Source organism: Ambystoma mexicanum, chromosome 11, assembly GCF_040938575.1.
Source record: "Ambystoma mexicanum isolate Mex_15411 chromosome 11, UKY_AmexF1_1, whole genome shotgun sequence".
Classification (NCBI taxonomy): Eukaryota; Metazoa; Chordata; class Amphibia; order Caudata; family Ambystomatidae; genus Ambystoma; species Ambystoma mexicanum.
This window is the reverse complement of record NC_090934.1, coordinates 387,224,846-387,249,624: the sequence shown is the minus strand read 5'-3', so window position 1 is coordinate 387,249,624 and position 24,779 is coordinate 387,224,846. Positions and strand designations below refer to the sequence as shown.

The window sequence follows — 24,779 nt, the reverse complement described above, 5'->3', positions numbered from 1 at the left end:
TGCGTCCCTCGTGCCGCCCGAGTCTAGCCTCCTGACTAACATTCCCGTTTGTTATTTTGTACTGTCATGTTAAAATCCTGGAGTATAAGCTAACGTTAACCTCCTAGGGGTAAGACATTTATTGCGTCTCTGATTTATTAATCTATAGGGCCTCATTACACGGTAGGCGGAGAACCATGGCGCAATTAGCGCCATGGTTCATGCCGGTAAAATACCGGCACCGCCTTGGTGGAAAGGGGAATTACCGCCCCATTCCAAGGTTGGCGGGGCGGTAATTCCGCCTTCCACCATTGCCCTTCCCCATTCCCATTTTTGCCCCATAGGGCATAATGGGAAAGGGGAAGGTGCTAATTACGGCACCGCAAATTGCGGTACCGTAAATAGCTCCCTGGGTCCCTTTGCGGGTTGGTTTTTAACGCCTGCAAAAAGCAGGTGTTAAATTCCCCAACCCGCAAAGGGACCTCGTAGTAAGGCGGTAAGGATTTACCGGTACCGGTAAAATACCGGTAAACCCTTACCGCCTACCGTGTAATGAGGCCCATAGTCAGGATAAGTTCTAACTCCTTTTCTGCAATTGCAGGAAGATTCCAGTACGTGGTTGTTAATCAGGGGACTGAGTTGTTCAGGTACGTTCCTTGCTTGTTGTTAACTATTGGCAATGTTAATAGTGTCAACTGGTTAACCGTGTGTTTTTTCTTGCAGCTGCATTTTCGCTCATAGAGAGGAGGCTCGGTGGAGGCTCCAACCCGAGTTCTTCAATCAACCATCCAGTCACACTGTCCAGGTCTACTGTCTTGACTACTCCCGTCCGGTGAGTAACATTCACACTTATCAACACAATGTTTACGGGGTGTTATATTTTGCTCTCATTCGTGGGCATCCCTCAGCCGGGTTCACATTTGCCAGTTTAACACAGTTCACTTAGTTGTAATACCTTGCAGGTTTCACTTCCCTAAGCTTTTTCCAGCCCCCAGTCAGGCTTTCTCTTAAACCCTCAGTCAGGCTTCCTTTTAAGCCCCAGTCAGGCTTTCTCTTAGCATCCTTCCATCAGGTTCATCCTTGCCTTAGTTCGCAATTTCCCAGTTCATCAGAAAGTGGGGCTCCCTTCCCCAAGCTTTCTCTTGACTATGTGTCAAAGACTTTCAATCGTATAAGGGGTTTACACAACCCTTGTATGACCACTTTGACCTCTTGCGTCGGGCTCTCATAGGGCTTCCTGGTATCTGTAGTTTCAACAAAAAGGGAAACAGCCAGCAGAGTCTTTCAAATGAACACCTGTTTGTTTGTTTGTTTGTTTGTTTATTTGATATAGCGCAAAAACCAAACCCGAATGGGTAGCTGGGCGCAAACAGTACAAGATTGCTTAAGAACTTGGTTACAGGAGGAAAACACATTATACAGTTCACAGTTAAATCAAGAGAAGTATGGTTTATACAGTTCACGTTGGGTCAACGGTAGGTAAAGTGAGAGAGCAAGGGAAAGAGAGGAAAAAGGAAATAAGAAAAATAAAGAGGTGCGGAACTGCGGTTCAGTCAAGTTGGTCAGATGTCATTCATCTGGTTGCAGGCATCTAGTGTCTATGTGGGGAGGTCGAGTTAAGTGTCATTGGCACGGATCCAAGTGAGGACTTTACGTCTAAAGCTAGAGTAGGGTTGGTCCATTCTGAGATCCAAGGGGAGTTTGTTCCAGGTTTGCGCAGCTATGATAGGGAAACTAGAGCCGCCTGCTGTACTCTTTTTGAATCTAGGTATCATTAAGGTGGAGGCGTTGGTCATTCTAGTAGGGCGGTTAGAGGTTCTCTTGTGGATTCTGTTGGCCAGATAGGGGGGGGCAATGTTGTTGAGGCATTTGGATGTGAGGGAGAGTATTTTGAGGGTGATCCTGTCTTTGATTTTTAGCCAATGGATATTTTTCCTAAAGGTGGAGATGTGGGCTCTGTTAGGAATATTTAAAGCTGCTCTAATAGCGTTATTTTGGAGAGTTTGTAGTTTGTCAAGGATATACTTGTTGGAACCTGCATAAAGGGCATTACAGTAGTCCAACTTGGATATGATGAGAGCATTGGCTAATGTGATGCAGCTGGTCTCAGTTAGAAAAGGTCTACATGCTCGGATCAATTTGCAAGTATATGCCGTGGAGGATGCTAGCGAGTTCGTTTGCTTTTTGAAGGTGAGCGCTGAGTCAAGATAGACCCCGAGGGTTTTGACTGCAGGCATCACTTTAATGACGTTATTGTCAATGTTGAATGAGGCATAGTTAGGGTCAAGTTTTTTGATAGCCAACGCTGAGCCAATGATCAGTAGCTCCGTCTTGTCGTCGTTCAGGCAGAGGCCATGGGATGCCATCCAAGCCTGAATGAGGAGATATATCTTATTTACTAAGTCCGTGTCTTCCAAGAAGTTACCCGAAAGGGGGATTAGAATCTGAGTGTCATCTGCGTAATTAGTGTAGACAATACCCAGTCTGTCCAACTTGTCAAACAGGGGCTTAGTAAAGATGTTATACATCGTCGGAGAAACACATGATCCTTGGGGAACACCGCATGAAACTTGTATGGGGTCAGCGGCTGCTAAGGGTGAGAAGACTCTCATTGTCCGGTTTGCAAGGAAGGATTGTATCCACATTATGGCATCACTTGAGAAATGAGCGGCCGAACTTAGGTGATTGCATAAGACTGCATGATCTACCAAGTCGAAGGCCGCGGATAGGTCAAGGAGGAGTAGCATTGCAGTTTTACCATTGTCCTTCAGCTCGTCAATTTGGGTCTTGAGGTCAATCAAGGCTGTTTCAGTGCCGTGAAGGGGGCGGAAGCCAGATTGCCGTGATCCTAGTAAATTGTTAGTTTCTAAGTGGGCCTGGATTTGCAGGTATGCTGCTGTGTCTATGATTTTAAGTAAGAAAGGGACAGTAGTGATGGGTCTGTAGTTAGTTGGTATAGCAGGGTCAAGTGTTTGTTTTTTTAGCAAGGGAAGCACCCAGGATTGTTTGAGGTTGTTCGGTACTAGGTTAGACTTAAAGGATGCATTAATGATTTTTGAAATGAAGGGTGCAAGGTCTCGAGCTGCATCTTTTATAATTTGGGCCGGGCAGTTGTCACCTTTACAGTTGGAAGGTTTTAGAGATAGTATGATTTTTTCTGTCTCCAATATGGATATCTTTCTGAAGCTAAATAGGTGGGGGGTGTTAGATAGGTTTGGGAGGAGCTGAGGTTGCAAAATGGGTTCAGTTGGCAGGAGCAAGGAAGCTTTTTTGTTAGCAATTTTAGATTGGAGCGAGCTAATTTTGTCCGCCAGGGCATTTTGTATATTAGTGCACCAGGACTTGTTTTTAGGAGTGTTATCAGGTGAGGTTATGGGTGATTCCATATCACGGAGGATGGAAAATAGCTCCTTGGAGTCTGATTTAGCTTTAGAGATTCTGTCATTGAAGGTATTTCTTTTAGTGTGTATAATTTCCTTTTTGTATTGCTTGGCAAGGGTGGCTAATTTGGTTTTGTTCTCCTCGGTGGGTGAGTGTTGCCAGATAGACTGCAACTTTCTTTTTTGGATTCTAAGGTCTTTCAGGTGTGGCGTAAACCAATTGTTAAGGTGACAGAGTTGTTTGCTTTTGCGCAACTTGATAGGGGCGATTGAGTCTAGTACCTTGATCATGGAGCTGTTGTAAGCTTCTACAAGCGACGTAGGGTCTATAATGTTGTCTAAGTTATTAAGAGTAGGGAGAAGGTGGGGTAGGATTTGTTCTGATGTGATATCTTTTTTACTTCTGGTGGGAAGTGGCGGGGCCATGAGTATAGGTTTAGGTCGGATAAGGTCTAGTGTGGCATTGAATACAATTAAGTAGTGGTCAGTCCAGGATTGTGGTATTATGTTGGTAATATTAATGTTACAGTTCCGATCAGCAACCCAGTCAAGGGTTCTACCTTTGATATGGGTAGGGGAGGAGACTTTTTGAGATAGGGCGTAGTCATTCAGGAGTGAGGCGACAGATAGGGCATGTTTGTCATTGCTGTCATTAAAGCCCAGGTTAAAGTCTCCCAATAGTAGTATTTGGGCGTGGTCTTTAGTATTGTTGGTTATAATGCTGGTTATGTCGTCTTCAAAGGTTCCCAGTGGTCCAGGTGGTCTGTAGATAACATGCAGGGTGAGAGTCCGGTTACAAGAGAGGTGCAATTTGGCAGTAAGGAGTTCACAAGATGAGAATGTCAGGGTAGACGCAAGTTTGATGGGTAAGGTAGCTTTGTGAATGATGGCTAGGCCGCCTCCTTTAGTGTTGGGTCTATCGACTCTTAGTAGTTGGTAGCCATCAGGTATAGCTAGCATGATGGCGGGGCCAGCTGCATCATGGAGCCAAGTTTCGGTTATGACTAATAGGTCTAAGTTTTCATTGGTTAAGGTGTCCGAGATCTCGGTAGCATGGGCGACCAAGGATCTTGCATTAATGAGAGATCCAATTATTGATAGGGTACTATTAGGTTGAGTTGAGGAGGGTTGTTTTTTTTTGGTAGGGGCATCTCTTTGTATTGATGGCTGGTTAGTAGTTGTAGGAGCAGGGCGAGAGGTGGTGGGTTTGGGGTATTGCGAGCGTTTGTTTAATGGATTGATATAGCCTCTGTGGTTGTGGTAGGAAGATGGTTCATGAAGACAGGACAGTCTTGCCCTCAGTCTCATGTTTCTGTCCTTAGCAGGGTGTGAATCCGCGATTGCAAATGCCATGGTGGTAAGGAGGCTCAGAGCAATGTGTAAGGATTGGTGATAGGTGAATTTCATACTGGAAGTGGGCAGAGATGAGGGGTAGGCAAGTTCGGTTCGAGCTATGGATGTGGACTGGGTTACGTGCAAAGGCGTGTAGTTAGTGGAATGGTGCCAAAGAGGTCTAAGCGGTCTGTAAAGGGACCTGTATATTGGCTGTTTAAGTGAACTAGGCGAGAACCAGGCTAGGTTCTGTGTGGTCGAAACTGTGGCAAACTAGGCGAGTGTAGAAGACTGGCTAGGTAGTGTGTCTTCTAGGTATGTCAGGGCAGCTAGTAGCACAATGAGGTATATAGAGTGGCTGGGGCAGTGTTATACCTGATGACAGCCATGGGGCAGGGGCACAGGTCAGGGCGCAAATCTAGTGACAAAAATAAGGCACAGGTCAAATGTAGTCGATTGGCGACCATAAGGCACAGCACAAATTAGGCACGAATTAGGTAAAGTCTAGTGGCAGCCATAGGGCACAGTACTTAGAAGGCACAGGTCAAATGTGGTCGATTGGCGACCATAAGGCACAGCACAAATTAGGCACGAATTAGGTAAAGTCTAGTGGCAGCCATAGGGCACAGTACTTAAAAGGCACAGGTCAAATGTGGTCGATTGGCGACCATAAGGCACAGCACAAATTAGGCACGAATTAGGTAAAGTCTAGTGGCAGCCATAGGGCACAGTACTTAAAAGGCACAGGTCAAATGTGGTCGATTGGCGACCATAAGGCACAACACAAAATAAGGCGCAAATTGGGTAGAGACCTACGTCGTGCCGGACCACTATGAAACTGGTCTTTCCCTGCGCTTTCTTAAAAGTTCAGTAACATACAAGTTCTTTGTTCACAAGTTATTTCAACTCATATCATGTTGCTGTTTGCAAGCTTCGCTCAACACAGGTTTACTATCTGTTCTCCCCCCGACTCACCGGCTGTGCTGAACTCGTTGGCATATCTTGTCTCTGGAGTCAAGGACAGTACCACGGTAGCAAGCGCATCTCCCTTCCTTGGTTATCTGAGTGGGAGGGCCCCGTGCACCGTTGACATCTGTTATACCACACGTCAGCTGTAGTTGACGGTCTTATAATTCCTTTCACGGAGGATTCGCTGGTCTGGGTTGAAAAGGGCAAGGGCACTTCTCTCCTTATCATCGTTTCAGATTTCGCCACCTTTCTCCTCTGTTTGAACTGCCGTCCTGGAATAGCTGCTTCCTTGTGAGTTTTGCCTTTCTCAAAGTGTGCTCTCGGGCTCTGATTTTTATCCCTGTGGGGAAGAGAAAGGGCCGTCAGGTGTGTGTAGTTATTGCCCATTGCCTGATTCTGCCTGACCCTCATGTCTAGACATGTTAGGTAAACAGCTCTGGTGTTAGTCCATTGTCTTTCACGGTGTAAAAAAGTGTTTGTGTCAGAAAGGGGGGGGGGGGTTAGAGTTTCTACGTATCCTGCTAAGCAGGATGGGGTAAAGGTGTCATAAGAAATGATATCCCTCATCCTAGGGGTTTTGTAAGCTTGGAAGGGTGAGTTTGGTACGGTTTGTGAAATGAATGGGGGGGGGATTGTGGGGACGGTAGTGTTTTGTTAAAGTAGACTGGGAGTTCAGGAAATAATCAGAGGGACGTAGAGAAGAATGACTAGGAGTACTTGGGTAGGCAACAGGAAGACAGGGATTCTGGAAGATGTAGCTTACAGGGTTTGAGTTCCTAATAGGTTTACCAGATACAGAGGGATTGTTGGATTTGGGTAAGGGAGATTGGTTGGGTGGAAGGGAGGTAGATTAGGAGCCACCTACAAAAGCTTCAAGGACTTCATCCTCCTTGCCTTCTTCCCTGGTATGATACCGCGTCTCGCCTGTGGAATTACCCTGAGCATAACCCCAGGCTCCCCTACCCAGGTGATACTCCCTCGCTCGTCTATCCCCAGGGTTGGGATCTGAGAGCACCAGCCCTTCCCTGGCTACCTAAATAAGGGATTCTTGAGGTCTACTTGGTAGAATACCCTCAGGTTTTCACACTACGTGCGTCTGCAGTAAAGAGAATGCCTTAACTGTTAACATGAAGGCCATGCAATATATTGAGGAAGTGTGTGATGTCTCTGATGTATGTATCAGTGTTTTGTATGAGTGGTTGTATAAAGCAATCCAAGTATGTGCCGAGTAGCTGCAAGATGCCGTTGGTGTCTGAAACTATGGGTCGTCCGGGTGGATGGAGGGGACCTTGATGAATTTTGGGCAGAGAGTAAAATATCAGGGTTCTGGGGTGTACTGCAGACAGAGAATTTTGTGTTTTGTCAGATATCCATCCTCTTTCTCTCTGCCATGGTGAGAAGCTGAGAGGAAGCTGAGGACTATGGGGAGGGGGACAACCCCCCTGAGGATTGTGAAACCTTGTCAAACTTTTATTATTTATTTATTTGTGTACCTTTTGAGCTATGTGTTGGAACATTGGAATGCCAAGTGAAAAACGTTAACCCTTTGCATATTTTCTTTTTGTTTAACTTGTAAGGGTCAGAATAATATTTTGGACTCAGGACAGAGAACTCTGTATTTTTTGGAAATTCCGACACAGACATCCTTTAGTTTCATTGAGGCATGGAAAACACTCATAATGATAGGGTGAGATAGGTATTTTTCCAACCCTACTTTACTTTAATAGAAATCTATAGCAATCATCACAATGGCCCTCATTACAAGGTCGGCGGTAACCCGCCGGTGTTACCGGTAGCTTGCAGCTGACCATGTAACACTGCGCCCGTAGTACCGGCCTTGACTCCAGAGACGCCGAAAGCTGAGCTGTTCATCAAAGCCAGTGAGTCGAGGGGAGAATCGATAAGCACTGGGCTGTATTGCGTGAGAATGGCAAAGTGGCAAGTTTTGAACAAAGCTAATGAACTTTAAAGGAACTGTTGAAAGTGTGAGGGGGAGACCAGCTGCAGAGGGAAAATGGCACCATGTGAATCCTAACTCAAGAGACTCTGGTGGAGCCCCAGATTGAGAAACTACAGAAAACAGAAGGCCATACAAAGATTGCCAAAGGAATGCAAAGTGGTCATACATGAGGGTCGAGCAAAAGCCCTGTACATTCGAAAGACTTTGATTTGTGAATTGGCATGAAAGCAAGAGAAGTAAATCCCGAAACCTTTGAACTATATAAAAGTGAACATTAAAAGTAAAGAGGGGTCAGCCCAGAAGAGGGGGACCCAGGGGTGAAGCCATCACCCTATCTGAACAAGGGATTGTAATTGATGGGGGTCTGCCCAGAAGAGGGGGGCCCAGGGGTGAAGTTGTTACCCACTTTGAACTTTGAAATACAATTGAGAAGTGTCAGCCCAGAAGAGGGGGACCCAGGGGTGAACCCATCACCCAATGAATATTGGGAGCGAACTTTCATTTGTTGAAGGAACTTTTGTTTTGTTGGTTATCTGAACACACCAGGCCCCTAAGGCAAGAGAATCTGTCTGCCATTGGAACTGTTGTCTCATGCCAGAGAAACCCGAGACTATACTGTGCTCCACCAGCTCACATCCTACCCCGTGCTAAAGCATGGGGAAGAGAGACCCAAGCCACCGCATCCTGGCTTATTATTTGAGAACACTTCTTTCTTTTCTTGAAACTTAACCCCCACACCCTTTGTATTTAGTGTAAGGAATTGGCAATAGGACTTCTTAGCATAGGCCCTTTTATTTGACTTGACACCACTAGGACTGCCTTATTTTCATTTCATGATTGACACCTGTCCCCATCTTAGATATAGGCTTAGATTAGGCATTTTCCCAACCCGCATACAATTTTTTCATTGTTCAATTAACACCCTTGAACTGTGATCACTTGTATCTGTCTTGTGGCACCATGAGTTTCTCACATATGGTGTCAGCTGTGGGATCCAGCTCAATTGAAACAAATTGGGGAACCTTATAATTTCAAAAACGTAGCCGCCTCCAACCCTTCCATTGCCACCAAGAAATCAATAGCATTTGATATCTGTAGCAGTAGGGAAGCTACCATTCCCCTTGGGAAAAGAGGAATGATTCCTACAGATTTAGTTTTGATTTCCCCTCTGGGATGTTACATACGATTAGCCCTGAAATCTGGCTTAGCATGGAAGTTCGGGATAGACGTCTTAGCAGGCGTTATTGATCCTGACTTCCGAGGGGATGTGAAGGTTCTATTACGGAATCATGGCAAAGTCTTTTTTGAGGTACGTCGGGAGACCAAATCGCCCAGGGAATTTTGGAGAGAGCTCTTTTCCCTCAACTACAAGAAAGACAACCAGATGACACAGACAGAGGTAACTTAGGCTTTGGAGAAGCTGATAAATCCCTTACCATCAAAGAAAGGAAAGTAGAGGAACACCCATCTATCCCGACCTAGCCTTTGCACAGCGAAATGATCCAGCCCTCGCTGAAACTTTTCTACAAGCAATCCCAGAAGAAGAAGGCCTAGAGAAAGGAAGTCCCTTTTTCTTCATAAAACTAGGGTTACTTTACAGGAAGGAAACTTCCCCTGAGGGATTATATAAACTCAAGTAGTAATACCTAAAGGTCATTGAAAGGTTGTGCTAGAGATCGAACCTACCCATCTCACGGGAGGACCTTTGGGATGAACTAAAACACAGGTGCATATTAGTGGAACGTTTTATTGGCCGGGCATTCATGCTGACATCAAAACTTTCATACAAACTTGTGAGATATGTCAAAAGACAAACCCACACATTCCATTACCTGCCCCTTTGAACCCACCGGCAATTATAGAAGTCCCCTTCTCACTAATTGTCATGGATGTAATAGCACCACTGGAAACATCTAAATTGGCGAACAAGTATGTCCCGGTGATCGTGGATCATGCGACCCGATATCCCGAGGCATTCCCAATGCAAAATAATACACCACAGCAAATCTTAAAGCATCTTCTACCATATTTCTCCCGGGTTGGTTTTCCTAAGGAAATACTAACTCATCGGGTACAGTTTTATGAGTAACCTTATGGCCGAAGTCAAAGATCTACTCCACATTACCACCTTGCAAACTTCTATGTACCATCCCCAAACTGACGGTCTGGTAGAAAGATTTAATAAGACCTTAAAACTAATTCTATGGAAACTGGTAGATAAAGACGGGAAGGACTGGGACCGAAAGATCCCATGGGCCCTATTTGCAGTGAGGAAAGCCCCCCAAGCGTCCACCGGTTTCTCTCCCTTTGAGCTACTTTATGGAAATGAACTGGGAGATGTCCTAGACATGCTCTGGGAAACTTGGGAACAATGCAAGGAGGCCCCCCATTCCAAAATCTCAAACCGCCACTAGAATGCGAGAACATATGAAATTACTCCAGGACTTAGTTTGTACTCACTTGGGCAAGGCCCAAAACCAGCAAAAGGCCAGTTGACAAAAAGGTAAATTTAAGATCTTTTTCTATCGGACAGAAAGTACTAGTCCTTTTACTCACCTCAGAGAACAAACTGGTCTCCAAGTGGCGAAGACCCTATAAGATAAAATAAAGAAAGGGAACGTGCACATAAAAAGTAGTCCAACAAGACCGAAAAAAGAAAGTCCACACTTATATCATGTTAACTGTCTGAAAGGGAGGAAAGAAAACCCTTCACCCACCCATGCTAAAGTTTTAGCTTACCTGGTTCCCAAAGATATAGATACCTTTGACTTAATTCCACCCGAGTTATCTAGCCAACAATGAGAAGATCTGAAGGACGTAATAGTTTCCTTCCCTAATGTATTTTCAGAAAAACCAGGAAGAGTAAAAGGTACCTATCATTATATTTGAACACCTAAAGGAAAAGTAGTTCACCTAAAACCTTATTGTTTAGCAGAGGGATAAAAACAGATAGTGATTGAGGAAGTAAACAAAATGTTGAAGGCTAATATCATTGAATCTTCCTCAAGCCCATGGTCCTCTCCTATCGTGTTGGTCACTAAACCTGACCGGTCCTGGAGATTCTGCATTGACTTCCGTCAAGTCAATACCATATTGGACTTCGATGAATAGCCCATGCTAAGCATCGATGACCTAATTGATAAACTAGGGACAGCCACCTATCAACCCTAGATTTAACAAACAGATACTGGCAGGTTCCTGTATATGGGCCAGCTAAGGAAAAAAACTGCATTTTCAACACCCCTAGGGTTATTCCAGTTTAAAGTCCTCCCTTTCGGCCTACACAGTGCGCGAGCTACTTCCAACGTCTTATGGACAACATTCTACAACCCTGTTCTGACTTTTGCTGGGCTTACATTGATGAGTAAGACCTGGGAAGATCATCTTTTCCATCTTTATACCATCATGAAAGTCATTAGAAATGCTGGTCTAACTGCAAATTCAGCTAAATGCAGACTAGCCCAATCCGCTATAAAATATCTTGGCTTCTTCGCTGGGAATGGAACGGGACAGCCCCAACATGAAAAAGTGAAAGCCGTCTTGGACACTCCAACTCCCAAGACCAAAAGAGAGCTCAGAGCTTTCCTTGGGTTAATAGGCTATTACCATAGGTTTATCCCCAAATATTCTGAGAAAACAGCATGGTTAACAGATAAACTTAAAAATGCTGAACCCCAGAAACTTCAGTGGAGCGAGGATGACGAGGTATGCTATAACGTCTTGAAACAAACACTATGTCAAAACACAATCCTAAAGGTAGTCGACTTCTAAAGCAGTTTTTGTTACAGATGGATGCTTCGTTTACAGTGTTAGGAGCAGTTCTGTCCCAAGTCTGTGATGGATTAGAACACCCCATACTGTTAACCAGTCGCATGTTATCCCCAGTCAGTTGAAAAAAATTACTCTGTGGTAGAACTAGAGGCCCTAGCCATCAAGTGGGCCATTATCCATCTCTGGTACTATTTATTAGGAAGAAAGTTTACTTTAGTTATCGACCACTCACCCTTAGTTTCGATTAGCCAATGAAAAGAGTCCAACCCTCGGGTGATGCAATGGTTTCTAGACCTACAACCCTATTGTTTCACGGTGGAACACCAGGAAAGGAAAAGACCAGGAAAATGTGGATTTTCTTTCCCAGTTCCCCTGTGAAACAAATGTGGCTACAACGCATAGAGGAAGGGTATGTAAGAAACCTGAAGGTGTCTCTCTAGCTAGTCCCCCGGGATCTGTAATCCTGGTGGCCAGAACAGGACCATCGCTATTGGATCCAGTTCCTGGGGGTGGACCAGTGAGGGAGGATCACATGGATGGGGGGTCCTCGGGGACTGGGACACTGACGGGTGAGACGCGGTATCTTCCTTCCTTTGACACCTTTGCCCCAGTACCAATACCAGGGTCAGGCCGAGTCAGGAAATTGACTCCAATCATGCACACCTGATGGCCCTTTCCCTTCCCCACAGGGATACAAAGTGGAGCCTACGAGCACACAATGAGCAAGGCGAGAAAGGCAAATATGAAAGACTGTACGAGTTGGCTAAATGAAGGTGGCAGTTCCGACAAAGGAAAAAGGCAGCAGGAAGCAAGGAGAGAAAGAACCTTGCTCTTTTCATCGCAGACCTGCAGAACCTTTGTCGAAGGGAATCTAAGACCGCGGACAATAGCCCAAGTGTCATGGTGCAGGTGTGGACGGTACACAGGGCCAGCCTATGTTGATACGGTGGAGCAGAGGAAACGCCTGCGCATGTGGTACCGACCTTGACTCCAGAGAAGCCAAAAGCCCAGCGGTTTATCACAGCTGGAGAGTCAAGGGTAGAATCGATAAGCACTGGGCTGTGTTGCGTGACAATCACAAAGTAGCACCTTTTGAACAAAGCTAATGAACTTTAAAGGAACTGTTGAAAGTGTGAGGGGGAGACCAGCTGCAGAAGGAAAACAGTACTGTGTGAATGCTAACTCGAGAGACTCTGGTCGAGCCCCATATTGAGAAACTACAGAAACCAGAAGGCCATAGAAAGGCCGCCAAAGGAATGCAAAGTGGTCATAGGTGAGGGTCTAGCAAAAGCCCCATACAATCGAAAGACTTTGATTCTTGAATTGGCGTGAAAGCAAGGAAAGTAAATCCCGAAACCGTTGAACTCCTTCGGCTTCAAAGGCTCTGTCCTCTCCTGGCTCTACTCTTAACTCTCCAATCGATCCTTCACTGTCTCCTGGGGCGGCCGCACCTCCTCCAACTTCCCCCTGAACTACGGGGTCCCCCAGGGATCCGTACTTGGACCGTTTCTTTTCTCTCTCCATACCTCCCTTCTTGCCCCATCATCTCTTCTTTCGGCATCTCCCACCACTTTTACGCTGATGACACACAACTATTTCTCTCCTTCTCTTCCTTCACATCCGACATCCACCACACTCTTTCTTCCTGCCTTTCGGCCATAAAAAACTGGATGTCATCCCATTTTCTTTCCCTCTGTAACGCTCACCTGATTCCCACGGAGGCGCTGGTCTTGGCAGGAAGGTGTCTGTGACCCGAAAGGTGATGTGCAGGACTCGATTTGCTTCTGGGGCCGAACCTCTTCGCACTGTGTGTCGAACTCGAAGAGTGAGATTTCTGCAGGTGAAAGAATATGGGGGTTAATGATCTGGGTTGTTGAATGTCCCTCTCTCTCTCACTCTCTCTCTTCTTAGCTTCTCCGTAGAGCCCCCAGGTCAACGTGCTCACCTTAGATAGGTGAATGCTGGACTCTCCATCTGCGTCTGGTGCAGGGTGCCGTTGCCAGTTCCTTCACTGGTGAAACATAGGCCTCTTGACATCAGAGGATCGCTACCGTCGTTAACTGCACGAGCGGTGAGTTTCTGGACACCTTTTTAGTCCTTTTAGTCTTTAGGTGCGTGGGCACGTTAATATAGAACAGGACTCTGTATAATGCTTTTTCCTATTTGTCTTGCAGGGCTCTTGAGATAGGAGATGGTGTGAAGAGAGCCGAAGTTGGAGTCAGAGCCTTGGAATGAAGCGCTTGGAAATGCGTAAGTAAATGCAAGCGCTCTAACTGTCTCTTTTCCCTTGCAGCGTGAGTTCGTGCTGAAGAGATGCTGGAAAACGCCGGAGTATTTGCAGGCGTTCTACTGTGGCGAGCGCGATGGACGTGGGTAAATACCTGTCTAATGTCTCTTTGTTTGTCTTTCAGATGCTGGGTTGCAGCGTTGAAGAAATCCGGAATTCGCGGAGTGCCGGTAAGTAATAACAATGCTTTTGTCTTCACAGGCGGAGGTGCGGCGTGAAGAAATGTTCGCTGCCGATGGATCAGGTGAGGAAAGCGCTGCGTGTAAAGGTTGCAGTGCTAACCTGTTGTTTCTTGTCTTTGCAGGTGCTGCTGAATACTGGATACAGGAGTGGTAAGTATTGTTCTTGCAGGTTCAGGATCGGAAGGAAGAAAGGCTGGAACAGACTCGGTGAGCGTTCTGCTGCAGATGCAGAATAACGCGAAGCACGTTTGTTCAATCGGGTGTGGTTTAAATAGCCTTGGAGTGATGAGGCGTCTTCCTCCACGGCCCCGCCTAGGTAAGAAAAGAGTTCCAGTTCCAGAAGAGTTCCCGTGTTGTATCCAGGGAGTGGAGCTTGCCCCACCCAGGTAAGAAAGTAGTTCCTGTTCACAGAGGATTCCTATGTGGCTGGTAAGTAAGCAGCATGGTCTGCTGCAGGTAAGTCCACCCAAGCATCTTCATACATATTATGAGCCCGGCACTTCCAGTGCCGGGACAGATGGCTTTGATGAGCCTGGTGCCACCGGCGCCAGGACAAGGTCCAAAAGGTCCTAGTGGGGACCGGCTGGTGCCTAAGATAACGGTTAGGGGCCTGCTTCCAAGGACGTTGGGCTGTTCCTGACTCCTTGGAAGCAGTGATCATGACACCCTCAATACGGACAAGACCGAATTGCTTTTCTTCCCTCCTAACACTCTCTCCCCTTCCCCTCCTCCTTTGATCCACATTCCCCCTTCCAATCTCCCCATCTCGACCCATGCCCGCAATCTTGGCCTCCACATTGACTCCTCTCTCTCCTTCTCCAACCACATCTCTCTAACCTCTTGTGCCTGTCGGCACCACCTCTTTAACATCCGCAAGATCCGCTCCTCTCTCACCTTCCATGCTTCTAAACTCCTAATCTCCTCCCTTATTTTCTCCCGCCTCTTCTACTGCTCCTCTCTCCTCTTTGGACTCCCTATCTCTCACCTGACTCCCCTAAAATCCATCTACAATTCCTCTATCCGTACTCTATGTTTTCTTGGCCCTCGAGACTCTATTTCTACCTCACTCTCTCAACTCAGCTGGCTTCCCTTCGTCTCACAACTCAAATTTCAATTCCTCTGTCTTGTCTACAAATCTCTCCATGACCTCGCCCCCGCCTCTCTTTCTTCCCTCCTCTCATTTTACTCTCCCTCCTGCTCTCTCAGCTCAGCTGATCTCTACCTTCTCACTGTACCTCCAGCCCCATGTGCCTCCTCACGCATCCGCTCCGTACAACTCTTGGCCCCCCTCCACTGGAACTCCCTACCTCTCCCTATCTGCTCCACCCCTACCTACTCATCCTTCCGCTCCTCCCTGAAAGCCCTTCTTCTCCACTCCCCCCTGACTCGCCTTCCCTACCTCTCTCCCTCCTCATACCTCCTGTCCCCCCCCCTGCTGAACTCAAATTGTACACTGAAACCACCAGGGGACGTAGGAGGTCACCAGGGGGCTCCTCCTCTCCCCCCACTCCCGCCGACCTCAAATCAGACATTGTAACCCCCATCACCTACCTCCTATCCCCCCTGTCCCCCTCCTTTTAAGTAAATTGTTCTACATACTGTATCACTGGTTTGTTTCATGTTTGTAAACATGCTTCTTTCATTATTGTACCTTGTTGTTACACTGTAAAGCATAAACTGTATAAAAGTGAACATTAAAAGTACATTAAAAGTAAAGAGGGGTCAGCCCAGAAGAGAAGGACCCAGGGGTGAAGCCATCACCCTATCTGAACAAGGGATTATAATTGACGAGGGTCAGCCCAGAAGAGGGGAGACCCAGGGGTGAAGTTGTCACCCACTTTGAACTTTGAAATACAATTTAGAGGGGTCATCTCAGAAGAGGGGGACCCAGGGGTGAACCCATCACCCAATGAATATTGGTAACAAACTTTCATTTGTTGAAGGAACCTTTGTTTTGATGGTAATCTGAATACATCAGGCCCCGAAGGCAAGAGACTTTCTAAGGAGATGAGACTTGGCCATTGACAGACCTGAGACCTACCGTTTGACTTGTCGTCTCATGCCAGAGAAGCCCGAGACTGTCTGCCATTGGAACTGTCATCTTGTGCCAGAGAAACCTGAGACTGTACTGTGCTCCACCAGCTCCCATCCTAACCTGTGCTAAAACGTGGGGAAGAGAGACCCAAGCCACCATATCCTGACTCACTCTTTGAGAACACTTCTTTCTTTTCTTGAAACTTAACCCTCACACACTTTGTATTTAGTGTAAGGAATTGGCAATATGTTGTCTTAGCATAGGCCATTTCATTTGATGCGACACCACTAGGACTGCCTTTTTTCATTTGATGGTCGACACCTGTCCCTGTTTTAGGTATAGGCTTAGATTTTATAGTTTTTCTAACCTGTATACTATTTTTACATTTTTCAAAAAAGACCCTTGAACTGTGATCGCTTGTGTCTGTCTTACTTGTGTCACCATGAGTTTCTCACACTGCCCATTTCCGCAATGCCAGACCTACCACGCTCCAGATGCCTCGTTCTTCCCCCACCACCTTTCTTGACACTCCATGCTTTCAAGAGTCAAAGGCTTCCATTTGTAACCCAGGTGTAAATGCAGAATTTTGGAAGCTCTGGGTGAGGGTAAGGTGCTGAGGTATACCTCTCAACCTTTTTAATCTCCTGGGCGGGTGAAAAGAGACAAGTTTGTTTTGGGAGAGTGAGAGCCCGTTGAATAAATGGACGTGTAAGGAGCTTGGCGATGAGAGAACGGATTCCAGGGCGAGTGAGACCCGCCAAAACCATGTGAGTTGAGAGGCATGCGTAAGGTTAAATCTAGGAACCACCTTATTCCATGTCTTGAGGGTATAATTAGTGACAGGATTGATTCATAAGGAGTGTACTCTCTCGTTTATCCCTAGCCATGGTTGTGAACAGATCATAGTTTCCGAAATTGCTTATTCGGTGAGGAGCCATTGCCGCTCAGATTTCTCTCTCATCCATTCAACAATTATTACAAGTTGAGCTACCACATAGTATTTGTAGATATCTGCATAGCCCACCTCTCCTTGGATTCCAGATTGCATAAGCGCCTGCCTGTTCACTCTGGGCTTTGTCCCTTTCCAAATCAAGTGAAAAATACTGCTTTTTGTATGCCTCAATTAGTATTTGAATTGGTAAAGCATGAAATAAAGACGGCGAGGTACGACATTAATTTTAATGATAGCGGCGCCTTGAAACACCATTTGTTGTATAGGCGCCCTACACATATGCAACAGATAAATAAAAACCCAGCCTGGTAAGGACCTATCCCTTTCATTTATTTAGATCTGATGGCCTACTGCCCATCAGCTTGGGTTAATTTACTTTATATAAAGATATGTATTTGGGAATGCACTGCTTTTTGATTGAGACATGTTCTTCTATGCACCTTTAAAGCAACAATTTGGGTAATTCTAACTATGGAGCTTTTTAAGCCTAGTATAGGCAATGCTTATTTATTTTGTATGTATTATAGCATTTATAGGAATACCCAAGACCCTCAGGTTTCACGGCAACAGTTTCATTAAGTGCAAAATGAACATGTTATAAAGTGAAAGGCAACGCATAATAGTTACAACATGTGGAAGGGAATCGAAAGCATACTTTGGCAGAGCCACGCCTCATCGTACGGGGGATACTGCAGGAGTACAGGTAAGCATGTTACAGACAGGTAAGATAACAAATACAGTATGGGGCTGTGTGATTCAAAATTTGCAATAACTGGTAGGTTGACGAACCCAGCGCAAGGCTGATGGTGTCAAATCCAGTGGTTACAGGTAGGTTAAATGCTTTATAGTATAGGGATGAGAAAATGTAAAAGCAAGTGTAGATTAGATGCAAACACTGTGCAGGGCTGGAAAATCAAGAAGCAGCATTGGAATGGGTGCACAAATTGGGAAAGCTTCACCACATGGTGCACAAATTGGTAAAGCCTCACCTCATGGTGTGGAGGGCTACATCAAGTATGCAGGTATAAGTAGGTAAAATGCAACATTGGAATGCCTCACCTCATGGTGCAGGGGGCTACAACAAGTATGCAGTTATAAGTAGGTAAAAGGCAACGTTGGAAAGCATCCCCTTATGGTGCGGGTGACTACATAGAGAATGCAAGTACAAGTGGGTAAAATGCAACATTGGAATGCCTCACCTCAAGGTACAGGGGTTAAATCAAGTAAGCAGGTACAAGTAGGTAAGATGCAACATTGGAGCGGGTGCACAAATTGGGAAAGCCTCACCTCAAGTTGCAGGGGGGCTACATCAAGTATGCAGGTACAATGCAACATTGGAACGCCTCTCCACATGGTGAGGGGGCTACATCAAGTAGGCAGGTACAAGTAGGTAAAATGCAACATTGGAATGTCTCATGTGAGAAACCTACTGGACCTTGGGAAACCCTTATTTAGGTGGCCAGGTCAGGGCTAGAGCTCTCAAATCCCAGCCCTGGGGGTGGACGAGCAAGGGAGGATCACCTGGATGGGGGAACCAGGGGTTATGCTTGGGAGATTGCGCCAAGTGAGATGCGGTATTACATCAGAGAAACTGATGAGGAAGACGAAATCCCCAAAGCTTTTAGGGGGTGTATCAACTCGACCTCCCTTCTGTCCGATAAACTTCCTTTTCAAGATTCCATCATCCCCTCCGCCTCTGAGGAATCCATTACTCACCCCGCTGCATTCAGAAACCATCTTTCTCAGAATCCTCGCCTTTCTGTTCCCCATCAGAATACTCCCAGTCATTCTTCTTCCCGTTGCTCTGATTATTATTTTTCGCACTCCCAACCTGTTCAGATAGAATACAACCATTCCTACAAACCCCCTTGGTTATTTCCCGATCCCAACTATTCCTGTTTGTCCCGCAATCCCTACCAATCTCGTCTCTTTGAGTGTCACTTCCGTAATGCCCAATCGAAAGTGACCAACAATTACAGTTCCCAGAAACTCTCCAAAACCTGCCCTTCTGAAATCACCTACCCCCCTACAACGAAGATTATAATTACCTAGAACATCTCTTCCCCATCACGTCCCATAGGATAGTCTAGCACTTCAACCCTTTTCTTTTTAAATACAAACACTGTCTTTCCTCATGAAAGACTGTAGACTGATAAAACTGTTTATCTGACATGTCTCAACCCCAGTGTCAGGCAAAGTCAGGGAACTAACCTGAACCACACACACCTGACAGCCCTTTCCTTTCCCCCGAGAGATAAAAGGTGGAGTAAAAGAGCACATTACGAGCGATGTGAGCACCGCAGACAGCATGACGAGACGTCTAACCCGACACAGCAGTTCAAGTGAAGGAGAAAGGCGTCAGGAATTGAGAGTGTGGCGAGGAGAGAAGTGACCTTGTCCTTTTCATCCCAGGCCCGCAGAACCTTTGAGGAAGAAAGCCTAAAACCGCAAACAATAGTACGTGTGTCTTGCAGCAGATGTCAACAGTACACGGCAAGCCTATGGAGGAGCGAGGGATGCTCTCGTGCCCATGTACCGGCCATGAATCCAGAAAAGCCAAAAGGCCAAGCAGTTCATCAAAGCTGGTGAGTCAAGGGGAGAATCAATAAGAACTGGACTGTGTCGAGTGGGAGAATCGCAAAGTGGCAAGTTTAGACCAAGTTCAAAGGAACTGTGAATGAGCTGTAAACGTGTTAAGGGGAGACCAGCTTCAGAGGGAAATAGGCACCACATGAGTGCTAACTCAAGAGACTCTGGTTGATCCTCATCTGAGTGAAACTACAATTACCAGAAGGCCATAGAAGGGCCAGCGAAATAGGTCAAAGTGGTAACACAGAAGGTTGAGCTAAATCTCTGTACAATCGAAAGACTTTGATCTACAAGCACTGTGAAAGAAAGGGAAGTGAATCCCGCAAACATTCAACTGCTTAAAAAGAGAACATTGAAAGTAAAGAGGGGTCAGCGCCAAGAAGGAGGGGATCCAGGGGTGAGACACTATCACCCGGATCAAGAGCCACAGTAAACCCGGTGAAGGGAGGCTAAGATTCGGGAGTGGTCAGAGCCCGGAAGAGGGGGTGCAAGGGTGAAAAGTTGTCACCCCAAGATTGAGAAAAGTGAAAGCAAAGTTAAAAGACGGCAAGAGTGTACCCGAAGGAGGGATGCCAGAGAAGAAGGGTCCAAGCCTGGTAGAGGGAGATCCAGGGGTGAAGCTATCACCCGAGTACTAGCAGTCAAGAGTAGTCTGAGCCTGGCAGAGGGAGATGCAGGGGTGAAGCCATCACCCGAGTACCGCCAATCAAGAGGGGTCCGAGCCCAACGGAGGGAGATGCAGGGGTGAAGCTATCATCCAAACTTCAAGTAAGAAAATAACTGATATATAAATTGAGGAATACGATACGTAAAGGGTCAGCTCCCAGAAGAGGGGGACCCAGGGGTGAACCAACACCCTATCTGAACGGTGGATTACAATTGAGAAGGGTCAGCGCCCAGAAGAGGGGGGCCCAGGGGATAATCATTATAACCCAGTTAAACAAACTTTTGTTTTTGCTATTTGAACACGTCAGGCCCCGAAGGCAAGAGACTTTCAAAGGAATTGAGACTTGGCCATCGACGGTCCCGAGAACTGCCATTGAACTGTCGTCTTGTGCTGGAGAAGCCTGAGACAGTTTGTGCTCCAAACGTGGGGAAGGGAGGCCCAGGCTACCACATCTTGACATATTATTTGAGAACACTTCTTTCTTTTCTTGAAGCTATCCCACACCCTTTTTTGTAGTATTTGTTAGGCTTGGCAATAGGTTTCTTAGTATAGGTCCTTTTTATTTGACACAAAGCTAATAGGACTGCCTTAATTTTAATTTGATGGTCGACGCTTGCTCCCATCTTAGATTTAGGTTTAGAATAGGCATTGTTTCAACCTGCATACAGAATTCATTGTTCAATAAACACCCTTCAACTGTGAACACTTGTGTCTCTCTTACTTGTGCCACCATGAGTTCCTTACACTCACCTCATGATTCTGGGGGATACATTAAGTATGCATGTATAAGTAAGTAAGATGCAAGATAGGAGCAGGTGCACAAATTGGGAAAGCCTCACCACATGATGCGGGGGGGGGGTTACATTGGTTAGTCAAAACATTTGCTCACTTTACATTTAGTAGCCACACTATGGGAAATCCACACCCAGTGGGGCTGGGGGCTACTTCAGCTATGCAGAGGTTACAATTATAACAAAGGAGCGATGAGGGGAATAAAGCAGTTCCACGGGCATATCAGCTTGCAAAGTTAGGGTTACTGTGGTTGGGAGCAGGTTGGCAGAGTAGACAGTGTCACGTTGTGAACATCCAATACATCCATGTCTTTATGTAAAGGCAGGGCTAGGGTTGGGAACAGGGGGCGGTAAGTAACATAGGGAGGCTGGAAGCCTCGGGAGTTAGTTAAATAATGTTTATGTTGGGTACAAGTAACAGCTGTGTGAGCCTCTGTGTTTTGCATGCGCATGTAATTGATTGAGCCCTGCGGCACCCCGAGCGGCCTGACATTGGCGACGAAGAGTCTGAGCCCTACATCTCAGCGGGCCCATGAGCTGCCTGTGATATCCTCCTGTGCTCGCTGCAGGGGCCCCGAGGCAGTGAATCAAGGCCAATGGCTCTTTTCACCAAGGTGGTGGCGTTGAAAGGTGAGGAGCTGTAATTGGATAAAGTGAGGTATAAGCCCACCTACACCCCGGGCTGTGGCAGTGAGCAGCTGGAACTTCTGAATGATCGTGTGGCCACCCAGTGCATAACGGGTGCATGTCAGGCATGAGGTGCCATATAGAGCAGAGTTGGCTGTTTTCTGCCTGGACTCCCAAGCACACGTGTGTCTAGAGAGGCAGCCAGCAGGCCAGAAGAACGTCAGTGGTGCTACTGTACAGAGCTGTTGAAGAGTGTGTGCTACCAGGTTTAATGAGGTGAAGAAGGGGACACCACACTGCATAGAAGGATCCAAAGCATCGGCATTTCACAAAGGTATTCCTGGACAGTCAGTTTGCAGACCAGCCCTCGCCACAGGCATACATTTCAGAGTGGCAGCACCCTGTAGGAGAGTCACTGCATCCTGTAGAGACATTTCAGTGGGACGGTAGACAAGACCGCAGCGCTGCCAATATGTCAGATGGTGACATACCAGCCACAGTGCCTGCCCGCCGGCGGATGTGTTTCAGGTTGCGCAAGGGGATGCTTCTCCTTGTCAACTGCCTACCACGTTTGACCTCACAGATACCTGCAACCTCGGCTCACGATGGTTCTGCTGGGTGAAAGACTTCAAAGTATATGTTGGGGCGATGGGCCCCATGGACGATGAGCGCAAGAAGAATATATTGACCCTGGCGGTAGGGGCGTCGGTGGGAGACATTCTGTATGAACTGGTGGATTACGAGAAGGCCACTTTTCAGGAAATCCAAGCTGCACTCGCTACATGCTTCGCCCCCCACACCAATAAGGACTATGAGAGGAATATTTTCCATACCACCACGCAGGACAATTTTGTTATGCAACTGCGCATCAAACACTAAGCGCTACACTGCTATTCGAATGAGGAAGCTCTGTGCTCTCAAGTCACAGTGGGATGTGAATCTCCCGAATTAAAAAAGAAATTGCTCCAGAAACAATGAGATCCTGGCCATGGCATGGACTGACGCTGCCATTTCACAGAGGGTTGTCAGCTTGGGGAGAGGAAACAAACAGCAGTCTCTCAAGACTACACCAAGAGCAGCAACAAAACATGCTTTCAGTGCCGGTATGAGTTCCCACATGAGGGCACGTGCCCTGGATCAAAAGTGCACTGCCTGCGGAGTCGATGATCGCTTCAGGGCCATGTGTAGAAACGTACCCACACCAGCACCACAAGGCATCTCGCCTAGGAACAGCAGGGGCAATACAAAATATCGCCTCGATGACAGGAAGCCCGGTCGTGAGTACCGGAAATATCGCCCGGTTGAAGGAGAAGGTGACAGGCAGCAACCGCGACGATAGAAGAGGAACCGACAGAACGAGGCGGAATGTAAGATATGTAGCAGTAAGATCCCATTGAGGAAGTGAGTCCTCCTCCTCTCCGGATGATCAGCGGAAGAGGGGCTATTTGTGGACACTGGGCAACGAGATTGCTAAGGAACACAGCCCCACATTGTTTCTCCAAGTAAAGGACACCCCGAATGAATTCCTGATTGACACGGGCACAACAGCGAATATTGAGTGATGAAGCTTACAACCGGCTGCCGCACCTGCCAAGGGTAAGACCATCCACGGTGGACATATTCCCATACGGCTCCAACGCACCATTGCCGAGCAAAGGGATGTTCACAATAGTTTGCGCTCACAAATTTCACACTGCATGCATCCAGTTGCACATGCTCTCCACCGAACCCAACAGTGGGTGCATCTTGAGTTTCTGAACAGCCATTGACATGGGCCTTGTCCACATCTTGTACCGTATGATGGCCAACAAATAGCTGGCCCCAGATGGGGATGTTATGAAGGCATTCCCCAACCTTTTCAAAGGCCTTGGTAAATTACGAAACTGCAAAGTCTGACTCCACATCAACCCAACAGTCAAACCTGTCGCACAGCCGTATTGTGGCATTCCTATAAACACCCAGAAACAGGTGGATGTGGAAATCAGGTGCTTACTGGATCCCAACATCATTGAATCGGCGGTGGGGCCCACTCCTTGGGTCTCACCAATTTTGCCTGTCCTGAAGAAATCAACCGAAGGGTTCTTTCGCCTCTGTGTAAACATGCGCCGACCAAATGTAGCCATTCTGAGAGAACGCCACCAGGCCCCCAGAATCACAGACAGCCTCCTCAATGGGGCAAACTGTGTTTTCCCAAATGGACCTCAACAATGACTACAACCAGCTGGACCTTGCTCCAGAGTCACGTTACATTTCCACCTTTGTGACTCATATGGGGCTATGTCGCTACAAACGGCTAAGCTTCAGGATATCCTCGGCAGCAGAAATTTTCCAAGAGGAGATCCACCAAGTCATCAAACATATCCAGAGCTGCCTTAATTATAGCGACGACATATTGGTGTTTGGCAAGACCCCCCAGGAACATGATGACACACTGCACCGGGTTTGCATAGCGCTGGAAGCTGCCCAGGTGACCCTCAACAAGGATAAGTGTGAGTTTAGGAAACATACTTTACAATTCAAGATATGCGCTCAGGATCCAGACAAGGTGGCAGCCCTGAAGGGGGCCCCACGTCCAACAATGTATTGGGCCTGAGATCATGCTTAGGTCTTGTGAGTTATTGTTCCTGCTATCTGGAGAACTATGCCACTGTGGGTGCTCCACTCTGCAAGCTGACCAGAGACAACCAGGATTTCATCTGGTCCCCCGAGTGTGAAGCCAGCTTTGAGACCATTTGAACAAACATTGCTTCTGCCACCAACATAGCATATTTCAGTTCATCCAAAGAAACGTAAGTGACTGTCGACGCCAGCCCGGGGGGCCTGGGTGCAGTGTTGGCCCAATATGACCCTAAGAACGTGCACGTCAAAAAGGGTTGTGTCCTACGCCAGCCGCTACCCAATGACCACGGTACAGAAATACTTACAGGCTAAGGAGAGCCAGGCAGCATTTTCCTCTTTGGGAAGGGTTTCACAGTCGCCACGGACCATCAGGCCCTTCTTACTATCTATGGGAACTGTAGGGGAGACATGGTATCACAAGTATGACACAGACACAATACATGCAATTTGTAAAAACCTTTATTGAAGTTTCTGGGGCTGGAAAACTCATATTCTGCCCTACAATTACGATGGAAGTAGTATCGACCATCAAACGATAAACAAAACAGTCCTAGTAGAATCTGTGAAATCAAAATGGCCTATGCTAACAAAACCTAATGCCTGCCCTATCTCTTGTACAAAAAAAGTGCATAAAGGGGA

General features: G+C 46.8%; 1 protein-coding gene across 1 annotated transcript in view; it reads left to right on the top strand.

Annotated features, from left to right (window-relative positions):
- Positions 1-24,779, top strand: part of PTPMT1 (protein tyrosine phosphatase mitochondrial 1) — a 401,721-nt gene that overhangs the window by 2,819 nt on the left and 374,123 nt on the right. The window contains exons 2-3 of the mRNA XM_069623099.1: positions 581-626; positions 703-811. The gene's annotated coding sequence lies outside the window, so the exon portion shown is untranslated. The remainder of the gene's footprint in view (positions 1-580; positions 627-702; positions 812-24,779) is intronic.